This window comes from Mobula birostris, unplaced genomic scaffold, assembly GCF_030028105.1.
Source record: "Mobula birostris isolate sMobBir1 unplaced genomic scaffold, sMobBir1.hap1 scaffold_1092, whole genome shotgun sequence".
Taxonomy (NCBI): domain Eukaryota; kingdom Metazoa; phylum Chordata; class Chondrichthyes; order Myliobatiformes; family Myliobatidae; genus Mobula; species Mobula birostris.
In genome coordinates, this window is record NW_027274133.1 from 68,759 (window position 1) to 82,245 (window position 13,487).

A 13,487-nucleotide genomic window follows, 5' to 3' on the forward strand; every position below is an offset into this window, starting at 1 on the left:
CTGCTCCAGCCTGCCCGCCATGAGGATCCTGCACACACTGCCTCTGTCTCCAGGAATCCTCCCAGAGACTGCACAGCGCTGGAACACCCAAACAGCAAATCTTAGACTCCAACAGTTCCAGAATCACATCCAAGATGAAAAACAAACGTAAAAAACATAAAGGTAGTGAAATGTTTGATTTCGTGATCAATCCAGGAGATGTCGACCGAGGAAGCGTTGTATACAGGTGCCATCTTGACCGGAAGTCATCATCTGAGATTCTGCCAAGAATGGTTGTATTATCAGCGAATTTATAGATGGCATTTGACCTGTGCTGAGTCACACAGTCATGGGTGTAGAAAGAGTAGAGCAGTGGGCTAAGCACACATCCCTAAGGTGTGCCAGTGCCGATTGTCAGCGAGGTTGAGAGGAAATTTGTTGAATGCATACTAGATGGCTTTTTAGAGCAGCTTGTGCTTGAGCCTGTGTATTGTGTAATAACCCAGATCTTATTAGGGAGTTTAACATAAAGGAACTCTTAAGAAGCTTTGATCATAATATGATTGAATTCATACTGCAATTTGAGAGGGAGAAGCATAAGTCACATGTATCAGTATTGCAATGGAACAAAGAGAATTACAGAGGCCTCAGAGAGGAGCTTGCCCAGGTGGATTGGAGGAGGATACTGGCAGGGATGATGGTAGAGCAGAGGTGGCTGAAGTTTCTGGGAATAATTCACAAGGCACAGGATAGCAGTTGTTCTCAAAAGGCAGGGGTAGGCAACCGTGGCTGAGAAAGGAAGTTAAGGACTGTGTAACAGCAAGGAATGGGTATGTAAGGTAGCAAAAGTGAGTGGGAAGTTGGATGATTGGGAAGTTTTTAAAATCCAACAAAAGGAAACTAAAAATTCTATAAGAAAGGAAAAGATTAAATATGAGGGCAGACTAGCCGATAATATAAAGAAGGATACTAAAAGCTTTTTCAGTTGTATAAAGAGTAAAGGGGAGGTAAGAATTCATATTGGACCACTGGAAAATGATGCTGGTGAGGTAGTAATGGGGGAACAAAGAAATAACAGATGAACTTAATGGGTACTTTGCATCTGTCTTCACTGTGGAAGACACTAGTAGTGTACCAGAGGTCTGTAAGTGTCAGGGAGCACGAGTGAGTGCCATTGCTATTACAAAGGAAAAAGCACTAGGTAAACTGAAAGGTCTTCAGCTGGATGTCACCTGGACCAGATGGACTACATCACAGGGACCTGAGAGAGATTGCTGAAGAGATAATGGATGCATTGGTCATGACTTTTCAAGAATCACTGGACCATGTCTCTCCACTCTTTAAGAAGGGAGGAACACAAAAGGGAGAAAAGGAGTTTATTCTGGAAAGGAATAATAACAACAGGGTTATTCTGGAAAGGAGTAGTAATAAAAGGGTTGTTGTGGTGGTAGATTTTAATTTCCCTAATATTGATTGGCATCTCCCTGGGTTTAGATGGGGTGGAGTTTGTTAGGTGTGTTCAGGAAGGTTTCTTGACACAATATGTAGATAAGCCTACAAAAGGAGAGGCTGTATTTGACCTGGTATTGGGAAATGAACCTGGTCAGGTGTCAGGTCTCTCAGTAGGAGAGCATTTTGGAGATAGTGATCACAATTCTATCTCCTTTACCATAGCATTGGAGAGGGATTGGAACAGACAAGTTAGGGAAATGTTTAATTGGAGTAAGGGGAACTATGAGGTTATCAGACAGGAACTTGGAAGCATAAACTGGAAACAGATGTTCTCAGGGAAACGTACCAAAGAAATGTGGCAAATGTTCAGGGGATATTTACATGGTAAGTTCCAATGAGACATGGAAAGGATGGTAGGGTACAAGATCTGTGGTGCACAAATGCTGTTGTAAATCTAGTCAAGAAGAAAAGAACAGCTTACAAAAAGTTCAAAAAACTAGGTAATGATATGAATCTAGAAGATCATAAGGTTAGCAGGAAGGAGCTTAAGAATGAGATTAGGAGAGCCAGAAGGGGCCATGAGAAGGCCTTGGTGGACAGGATTAAGGAAAACCCCAAGATATTCCACAAATATGTGAAGAGCAAGAGGATAAGACGTGAGAGAATAGGACCAATCAAGCGTGACAATGGAAAAGTGTGTATGGAACTGGAGGAAATAGCGGAGGTACTTAATGAATACTTTGCTTCAGTATTCACTACGGAAAAGGATCTTGGCGATTGTATGGATGAGTTGCAGTGGACTGAAAAGCTTGAGTATGTAAATATTAAGGAAGAGGATGTGCTGGAAGTGGAAAGCATCTAGTTGGATAAGTCGCCGGGACTGGATGATATGTACCCCAGGCTACTGTGGGAAGTGAGGGAAGAGATTGCTGAGCCTCTGGCAATGATCTTTGCATCATGAGGATGGGAGAGGTTCCGGAGGATTGGAGGGTTGTGGATGTTGTTCCCTTATTCAAGAAAGGGAGTAGAGATATCCCAGGAAATTATAGGCCAGTGAGTCTTAATTCAGTGGTTGGTAAATTGATGGAGAAGACCCTGAGAGGCAGATTTATGAACATTTGGAGAGGCATAATATGATTAGGAATAGTCAGCATGGCTTTGTCAAGGGCAGGTTGTGCCTTACAAGACTGACTGAATTTTTTGAGGATGTGCCTAAACACGTTGATGAAGGTAGAGCCGTAGATGTAGTGTATATGGATTTCAGTAAGGGATTTGATAAGGTACCCCATGCAAGGCTTATTGAGAAAGTAAGGAGGCATGGGATTCAAGGGGACATTGCTTTGTGGATCCAGAACTGGCTTGCCCACAGAAGGCAAAGAGTGGTTGTAGATGGGCCATATTCCGCATGGAGGTCAGTGACCAGTGGTGTGCCTCAGGATCTGTTCTGAGACCCCTACTCTTTGTGATTTTTTATAAATAACCTGGATGAGGAAGTGGAGGGATGGGTTACTAAATTTGCTAATGACACAAAGGTTGGGGGTGTTGTGGATAGTTTGGAGGGCTGTCAGAAGTTACAACAGGACATTGATGGGATGCAAAACTGGGCTGAGAAGTGGCAGATGAAGTTCAACCCGGTAAGTGTGAGGTGGTTCATTTTGGTAGGTCAAATATGATGACAGAATATAGCATTAATGGTAAGACTCTTGGCAGTGTGGAGGATCAGAGGGATCTTGGGGTCCGAGTCCACAGGACACTCAAAGCAGCTACGCAGGTTGACTCTGTGGTTGAGAAGCCTTATGGTGCATTGGCCTTCATCAATCATGGGATTGAGTTTAAGAGCTGAGAGGTAATGTTGCAGCTATATAGGACCCTGGTCAGACCCCAGTTGGAGTACTGTGCTCTGTTCAGGTCGTCTCACTACAGGAAGGATGTGGAAACCATAGAAAGGGTGCAAAGGAGATTTACAAGGATGTTGCCTGAATTTGGTGCATGCCTTATGAGAATAGGTTGAGTGAACTCAGCCTTTTCTCCTTGGAGCGACGGAGGATGAGAGGTGACTTGATAGAGGGATACAAGATAATGAGAGGCATTGATCGTGTGGATAGTCAGAGGCTTTTTCCCAGGGCTGAAATGGCTAACACGAGAGGGCACAGTTTTTAGGTGCTTGGGAGTAGGTACAGAGGAGCTGTCAGGGGTAGGTTTTTTTTTTTACGCAGAGATTGGTGAGTGCGTGGAATGGGCTGCCGGTGGCAGTGGTGGAGGCTGAAACAATAGGGTCTTTTAAGAGACTCCAGGATGGCTGCATGGAGCTCAGAAAGACAGAGGGCTATGGGTGAAGTGAAGGTAGTTCTAAGGTAGGGGCATGTTTGGCACGACTTTGTGGGCCGAAGGGCCTGTATTGTGCTGTAGGTTTTCTATGTTCTTATGAAATTATAGGCCAGTTAGCCTAACCTCAAAGGTTGGGAAAGTGTTGGAGTCTATTATTAAGGATGAGGTTTCAGGTTACCTGGAAACTGATGATAAAATAAGTCAAAGTCATTATGGTTTTTGTCAAGGGAAATCTTGCCTGACAAATCTGTTAGAGTTCTTCAAGGAAGTAACAAGCAGAGTGGACAAAGGAGAGACAGTGGATGTCCTTTACTTGGATCTTCAGAAGGCATTTGATAAGGTGCCACTAATGAGCCTGCTTAACGAGATAAAATCCTATGGCATTACAGGAAAGGTACTGGCATAGATGGCAGAATGGCTGACAGATGGGAGGCAGTGAGTGGGAATAAAGGGGTCTTTTCTGGTTGGCTGCCAGTGACTAGTGGTGTTCCTCAGGGGTCAATATTGGGACCACCACTTCTTAAATTGTGTGTTAATGATTTAGATGATGGAATTAATGGCTTTGTGGCAAAGTTTGCAGATGATACAAAGATAGGTGGAGGGGTAGGTAGTGCTGAGGAAGCAATGTGATTGCAGCAGGACTTGGACAAATTGGAAGAATGGGCAAAAATGTGGCAGATGGAATACAGTGTTGGGAAATACATGGTAATGCATTTTGGTAAAAGGAACAATAGAGCAGGCTATTATTTAAATGGGAAGATGCTTCAAGCTTCAGAGGTGCAGAGGGACTTAGGAGTCCTCATGCAAGACTCCCGAAAGGTTAATTTACAGATTGAGTCTGTGGTAAAGAAGGCAAATGTAACGTTGGCATTTATTTCAAGAATAGAATATAAAAGCAAGGAGATAATGCCAAAGCTTTATAAGACACTAGTTAGGCTGCATTTGGAGTATCGTCAACAGCTTTGGGCCCCATATCTCAGAACAGATGTGTTGGGATTGGAGAGAGTCCAGAAGAGGTTCCCGAGGATGATTCTGGGAATGAAAGGGTTAACATATGAAGCGCATTTGGCAGCTTTGGGCCTGTACTCACCAAAATTTAGAAGAATGTGGGGGGATCTCATTGAAACCTACTGAATTTTGAAAGGACTAGATAAGGTGAATGTGGAGAGGATATTTCCTCTGGTGGGGGTTTCCAGAACTGGAGGGCATAGCTTCAAAATTGAGGGGTGACCTTTTAGAACAGAAGTAAGGAGGAATTCTTTTAGCCAAAAAGTGGTAAATCTGTGGAATGCTCTGCCACAGACTGTGGTTGAGGCTAAGTCCATGGGTATACTTAAGGCAGAAGTAGATAGATTCTTGATTGGACAGGGCATCAAGGGATATGATGAGAGGGCAGGTGTATGGAGTTGAGTGGGATCTGGGATCAGCCACGATGAAATAGCAGAGCAGACTCAATGGGCTGAATGGCCTAAGTCTGCTCCTATGTCTTATGGTTATTACCAATCCGCACAGATTGTGGTCTTTCACCAGGACCAGGAAAGAAGGTGGGTGGGTGGGTGGGTGGGTGGGGGAGGGAAGTACAAGTGATAGGTGATAGGTGAGGCAAGTCAGAGTGAAGTGACAAACTGGGAAGCAATAGGTGGAAGAGGCAAAGGGCTGAAGAAGGAACATGATAGGAGATAATATTGGACATTGGGGCACCACTTTCTCAAGCACCTTCACTCTCTCTGCTGCAAGAAGCATGATCTCCCAGTAGCCACCAATTTCAATTTGATTTCCCATTCCCATTCTGACACGTCTGTCTCTCTCCTTCTCTCTTCTTCCATTCCCCACCCTGGCTCTTCTCTTGCCCCTTCTCCCCTCCTCCTCACCTGTCTATCACTTCCCTCTGGTGCCCCTCCCCATTTCTCCCATGGTCCACTCTCCTCTCCCATCAGATGCCTTGGTCTTCAGCCCATAACCTTTTCCACCAATCGCCTCCAAGATTCTAACCAGTTCTCCCACCTCCCGATGCTCTCACCCAGCTTTAACAATGACCATTCAGTTTGAACTCCTTTCCCTCCCCTCATTTTTTTACTCCAGCTTCTTCACCCTTCCTTTCCAGGCCTGACTCAAACATTGACTCCTTATTTCTCTCCATAGGTGCTGCCTTACTGGCTGAGCTCCTCCAGCACTTCTGTGTGTTGTTCTGGATTTTCAGCATTTACAGAATTTACCATGTCCAAGTTTTCCCTATTCCCACTCCAAACCAGACAGTGGGAGAGCATCACCCAGTACACATCATACAAGACTGCATCCATCATTAAGAACCCCCATCACCCAGGACATACCCTTTTCTCACTGCTACCATCAAGAAGGTAAGGAGCCTGAAGACGCACACTCAACATTTCAGAAAAAGCTTCCCTCCCTCATGGAACCTCCCTTGACCCACTGAATCCACACCCACAGCTCACAGACACTCTCCCCCATCAATGACTCTCCCCACCCACTGAATCCCCTCCCACAGCTCACGGACACTCTCCCCATCACCGACTCTCCCCACGGACACTCTCCCGATCACTGACTCTCTCCACCCACTGAATCCCCTCCCACACCCCAGGGACACTCTCCCCATCACCAACTCTCCCCATCCACTGAATCCCCTCACACAGACATTCTCCCCATCACCGACTCTCCCCACGGACACTCTCCCTATCACTGACTCTCCCCACCCACTGAATCCCCTCCCACACCCCACGGACACTCTCCCCAACACCGAATCTCCCCATCCACTGATCCCCTCACACAGACATTCTCCCCATCACCGACTCTCCCCACCCACTGAATCCCCTCCCACAGCTCACGGACTCTCTCCCCATCACTGACTCTCCCCACGGACACTCTCCCGATCACTGACTCCCCACCCACTGAATCCCCTCCCACACCCCACAGACACTCTCCCCAATACCAACTCTCCCCACCCACTGAATCCCCTCCCACAGCCCAGAGACACTGTCTCTGCCCCATTTTTTGAGCACAAAACAGTATAGGCCCTTTGCCCCATGATGTTGTCTACAAACCTTTAACTTTCTTCAAGATATGTCTAACCCTTCACTCCATCACAGCCTCCATTTTTCTATCCTTCTTCCTATCTAAGACTCTCTTAAATCTTCCTAATGTATGTGCCTCCACAACCACCTCTGACTGTGCGTTCCAACTGTCCATGTTAAAACCTACTTCTGACATCCCACACCTCCCCAATTTTCCTCCCAACCTTTAAATTATCCTTCCTCATATTAGCCATTTCTGCAGTGGGAAAACATCTCTGGCTGTCCACTCGATCTATGCCTCTTATTATCTTGTACATTATTCAGTCACCTCTCATCCTCCTTTACACTAAAGAGAAAGCACTATCTCACTCAACCATCTCAGACACAACGCTCTCCAATCCGGGCAGCATCCTGGTAAATGTCCGCTAGCACCAGAAACAAACACTATTTTCCAATTGTGGTTTAACCAGAGTTTTATCCTGTCGATCTGCAACATTACCTCGTGACACTTGAACTCAACCTTCCAACTAATGAAGACCAATGCACCATAAGCCTTGTTAGCTATTCTATCAACTTGTGTGGCAACTTTAAGGGGTCTGTTCCCACCACTGGTGGCCTCTCTACGTTTATATAACTCCAGTCCCATCAGTATGGTTGCTTGGGGAGTATGGAGGCATGCTTTCCTTAAGGGTGTCTTAGACGGAGGAGGGAAGGTGGGTAGTGGGGATAAGCTCCCACTACTTATTAAATGCTCCCAATGGTGTGCATCTTAAATAGCCTCTGACCACCATGTCCAGCTCCTGGCCTTCACATGTGGCTTAACTACTGAGGCCAGTGCAATAATTTCCACTGACAGGGAAAAGGGAAAGGACAGGCTACTGTTGCCTTAAAACCAGTCACTTTAGGCAGACGGGGCTCGTCAGCCGTGGTTGGCAGCTCATCCAGGAGAAAAAAATCCAGATCTCAAAACTCCGCTGCCACTCACGGGGAAGGCTGCAGGAGTAAACACTGTATGTAGACAGCTAGGAGGCACCATCCATGGTCAAAGCCCACCAACGAAGGCCTCACAAGGAGGCACACCATCTTGTTTTGGCTGCGACCAGTGCAGGCCTGGCCATTGATGATGGGGCTTTCTTTAAATCCCTGATCCAGTTACTCATTGATGGGGTATGAATATCACTGACATTTACTGCATATCCCTTAGGATTAAGACAATGAGCAGGCAAGGACAGTTTACAGATAGTGTGCAGTCAGCCCAAGAATGAGCGGTGTTGAAGGGTGTACTGTAGCTTCCCCATACACAGAGGAGGACTGGAGCCATTTGGCATATGGAGATAAGGATAATGATGTAATCAAAGGATGCAAGGCAAATGAGCAGATGAAGGGACAATTTACAATCTTTATTTGTTGCAGCTTGTGTTAACTTTTAGCACCTGTATTGTGATTGACAATTGATCTTGCAAGTAAGGCCATAGACCACAAGGCACAAGAGCAGAATTAGGCCATTTGGCCCATGGAGCCTTCTCCACCATTCCTTCATGGCTGATTTAATATCCTTTACAACCCCATTCTCCTGCCTTTTCCTCAATCTCTGATGCCCTCACTAACCAAGAAATTTCCAAGGGCTTCCTCATCAAGACAGGTTTATTACACATGACCCAATCTAGAATAGCTGATTTCTAGTGAACTCAACTACATGCTGCTCTAAAAAGCCATCTTAGACCATAAGACCATAAGACAAAGGAGCAGAAGTCGGCCATTCAGCCCATCGAGTCTGCTCCGCCATTTTATCATGAGCTGATCCATTTTCTCCTATTTAGTCCCACTCCCCCGCCTTCTCACCATAACCTTTGATGCCCTGGCTACTCAGATACCTATCAATCTCTGCCTTAAATACACCCAACGACTTGGCCTCCACTGCTGCCCGTTGCAACAAATTCCATAGATTCACCACCCTCTGACTAAAAAAATTTATTTGCATTTCTGTTCTGAATGGGCGCCTTTCAATTCTTAAGTCATGCCCTCTCGTACTAGACTCCCCCATCATGGGAAACAACTTTGCCACATCCACTCTGTCCATGCCTTTTAACATTCAAAATGTTTCTATGAGGTCTCCCCTCATTCTTCTAAACTCCAAGGAATACAGTCCAAGAGTGGACAAACGTTCCTCATATGTTAACCCTCTCATTCCCGGAATCATTCTAGTGAATCTTCTCTGTACCCTCTCCAACGTCAGCACATCCTTTCTTAAATAAGGAGACCAAAACTGCCCACAGTACTCCAAGTGAGGTCTCACCAGCGCCTTATAGAGCCTCAACATCACATCCCTACTCCTATACTCTATTCCTCTAGAAATGAATGCCAACATTGCATTCGCCTTCTTCACTACTGACTCAACCTGGAGGTTAACTTTAAGGGTATCCTATACAAGGACTCCCAAGTCCCGTTGATCTCAGAACTTTGAATTCTCTCCCCATTTAAATAATAGTCTGCCCGTTTATTTTTTCTGCCAAAGTGCATAACCATACACTTTCCAACATTGTACTTCATTTGCCACTTCTCTGCCCATTCTTCCAATCTATCCAAGTCTCTCTGCAGACTCTCTGTTTCCTCAGCACTACCGGCCCCTCCACCTATCTTCGTACCATCAGCAAACTTAGCCACAAAGCCATCTATTCCATAATCTTGTAGACATTTTACAAATTCCCTCTCTTAGGATCCAGCACCAACCTGATTTCTGCAGTTTGCCCACATTGATTACATTCTCACATCCCACAACAATCTTGACCAGATGAAATCCATCACAGTAAATGTGGAGCAGATCCTAAAGACTGGAGGTTTCGTGCTCAAGCCTTGGGTCTATCCTGGGCAAAGCGGGAGGAAAGAGTACAATGACAAGCTGTAGAAGTCCAAGGCAGAAACCATGGTCTTGCCAAACCAAATGTGCGACGATGACAAGAAGGCACTTAGCCTGGGCTACATAGTAGAAGAGGACAAGCTCCATGTCATGATTGCAATCAATTTCTCGAAGAGAAAGGAAAAAAATGAGACTTGGCCAAGACCTACTACAAGAACAAATCAGAGACCAGACGCCAAACCCCCTGACACGAAGAGAACTGCTCAGCAAAATATCAGGGCTGTATGACCCAGTTGGCCTGGTAACTCCTGCTAAGCAGAAGGGAGCTATTTTGGTATGAAGGGTGTTCCAAGAGGCAAAGGGCGAAAGGTGTCCAGTCGAAGACACATGGGACATAGCACTTTCAGATGGCCTCAGGGAGGATGCAATTAAGCTCTTCGAGGCATATGTTCAACTTGGCAAGGTAAAGTTCACCAGGGCACTGACTCCCCCATGCTTCACTGAAGAACACTGAGCAATCACGTTCTCTGACGGAAGCGAGCATGCCTATGGAGCAGTGATGTCCCTAAGGTGGAACTCGGACCAGGGCTCAATCGTCAGGCTGGTGGAATCTAAAGCCAAATTAACCCCCTTGGATCACAAAGGTGATGCTGTCAAAGCAGAGATGTGTGGAGCAGTGTTTGCCTCATGCCTGAGAAAGTACCTTGAGCTGCATAGCCAAATCCAAGTTGGGAGGTGGTACCATTTCGTCGATAGCCAAACAGTCCTTGGCGCGGTACAGTGAGAAAGCTATGGCTATCAAACATTCTTTGCAAATACGATTGGAGAGATTCAAAACAGCACAGGGATCCAGGACTGGCGGTGGATTCCTGGTCCGCAAAATACTGCTGATGTAATGACCAAAGGAGCCAGTCCTCAAGACCTGGATGAAGACTCAGAGTGGCAAAATGGGCCAAAGTTTTTGAGTTTGCCAGTGAATGAGTGGCCGATGAAATCAGCCAAAGAACCAGCAGCCACTGCCAGGGAAATGCAAAAGAAGGCATTTGTTGCTGCTTTGACAAGGGCCAAGGCAAAGAAACAAGAACCAGCACAGAAACAGTACCAGGTCAAAACAGAACAATGGAGACCACCTGCAGCGTCAGCCATCCGAACCCTTGTGGACATCAAGCGGTTCAGTGCTCTAACTCAACAAGTCAAAACAGTTGCATGGATCTGGAGAGCAGCAAAAAAGTTCATTGGACAAAATCAAGCCGTGGACAGTCCAAAGTGGGAGGCAGTTTCTTTGGCAGGAATCATCTCAGTAGGGGAACGAGAAGATGCTCTAAGAGACATTTCTTTAGCAGCACAAGAGGGCACAACCTTCCCAAACACCACTACAGACCTGCTGGTAGTCTACAAAAACCAAGACTCTGGGCTGTTGGTTTGCAGTGGCCGAGTGCAGATCTTCAAAGAAGATCACATTGGTGTCCCCATCTTGCCCTATGATGCCTGGGTGTCCACACTGTTAACTCGGGAAGCCCACATGAGAGTCAAGACGGAGTGGCCGGACCCTTGCTCAAGATGAGAAGAAAGGCATTGGTCATAAGGGGAAGGAAAATTGCCCAAAAATTTGTTGATGACTGCATGCTCTGCAGGAAGGCAAAAGCAAGGATGTGTCAACAAGTAATGGGTGACTTGCCGCCAGATGGAACTGAACCTGCTGCACCATTCCAGTTCACAACGGTGGACCTCTTCGGACCCTACTAAGTAAAAGATGACGTCAAGAAAAGAGTAACACTGAAATTCTGGGGAGTGGTCTTTTTGCTGCATAGCCAGCACAGCCATCCACACAGAGTTGGTAAACACCCTATCAACTGAAGGATTCCTGATGGCCTATCAAAGGTTCACAGCAATCAGGGGACATCCAAGAAAGATCTGGTTAGATCCAGGCACCAATTTCATTGGAGCAAAACCAATCTTGGAGGAACTGTACAGATTCTTAGACGGTCTGAACGAAGCAGCCCTGCAGGAGACCGTGGCAAAAAATGGAACGGAGTGGATGTGGAAAATCCATCCACCTGATTCTCCACACAGGAATGGTGCTGCAGAAGCCGCTGTATGCATTGTAAAGAGAGCACGCCAGAGTCTTGGGAAGGAGTCTGGGCTCAGTCACAGCGAGTTCCAGACAACTCTTCACATAGCAGCCAACCTTGCCAATGAGCGCCCACTTGACGCCAGGGTACAGAGCCGGGAAGACTGTATTCAGTATGTCACACCCAACACTCTTCTACTCGGTCGAGCATCTCAAAGTGGGGATTTCAAAACCTTTGACTTTTCCAGCTAGCCCTACAAAAGACTTCGAGCAATGCAGTCAGAGGTGACCAAGTTCTGGACGTGCTGGAGCCAACTCGCTGGTCCTAATTTGTTTGTCAGGAGCAAGTGACATACTGCACAGAGAAACGTCACTGTTGGGGACATCGTCTGGTTAAGCGACCAAAATGCACTGAGAGGACATTTCAAGCTTGGCAGAGTCGTCAATACTAATCCAGACAGCAAAGGAATCGTGAGGGACGTCAACGTCAGGATCTTCCCAAGCTACAGCGTTTCTGTGACAAAAGCTCTGAAAGTAACAACAAGGCATCCAATCTCTGATGGGAAAAAAGACAGGATCCAAGCCACCATCCTTCACAGGGACGTCAGGCGGCTGGCTGTCCTACCACCTGCTGAGGAACAGAGGGAAAGTCAAGTCAACAATACATCGTAAGAACACCGAACTGGGACCATCAAGTTTGCCTTTGAAGCTGGCGATCTCCCCAGTGTTTCCATGGGAAGATCGAGTGGGAGGTGTCAAGTCAAACTAGAACTTCTAGCAAGATTTGGGACCTAGAGGCAAAAGAAAATAAAATTTAAAAGTAATAGCAAGAATCCACTAATAGACCGGATGGAACCCACTGCCTGGAACATCGGCAGGACCCGGCAGCATCACAGCGGCAGTCCGGGAGCAGCATTGGAGTCTGCGGTAAGATGCTGAACTTTAAATAACTTGAGAGACTGTTTCGTGCAAAAGAGCACTGCTGTGACTGCGTTTTGGGTTAGCGCTAGCTTCACGTCACAGGGATCATCGCACGCAGGCGCTTCTGGGAAATGGCACGAGGTTTAAGAAGAGCTCGGGAACCTTCAGGAGGGGTCGCCAGGTTTGAAAACATAACAGTCTATTACAGAGCAGAGAGGTGCAGGTCGGAATCCGTCTACAAAGTCCACAGAGGTAGCCAGTTTTTTCACCTAATGGCTAATGACTAATGTCTAGTAACTAATGGCTAATGGTTGATGGAACTAATGGAACTATCAATTTGCCACACTTGCAAAAAATAAAAGGAAGAAAAAGGAAAAGTTGTTTGGTCATTGAGTTGAATCTAGTCAAAAAACCTTCGGGTAGACGCATTCAATCTCTTTCAAGTGGGGAAGCTGCACATGTTCAAAGAAGAAAAAGAAATCCACCTTGACAGTCGGTGTTGGGACCACTTCTTTTTTATGCTGTATATCAATGATTTAGATGATGGAATAGATGGCCAAGTTTGCAGATGGTATGAAGATTGGTGGAGGGGCAGGTAGTGTTGAGGAAACAGGAAGGCTTCAGAAGGACTTAAGACAGATAAGGAGAATGGGTACGAAAGTGGCAAATGAAATACAATGTTGGAAAATGCATGGTCATGCACTTTGGTTGTAGAAATAAATGTGCGGACTATTTTCTAAATGGGGGGAAATCCAGGAATCTGAGATGCAGAGGGACTTGGGAGTCCTTGTGCAGAACACCCTAAAGGTTAACTTGCTGGTTGAGTTGCTGGTGAGGAAGGCAAATGCAA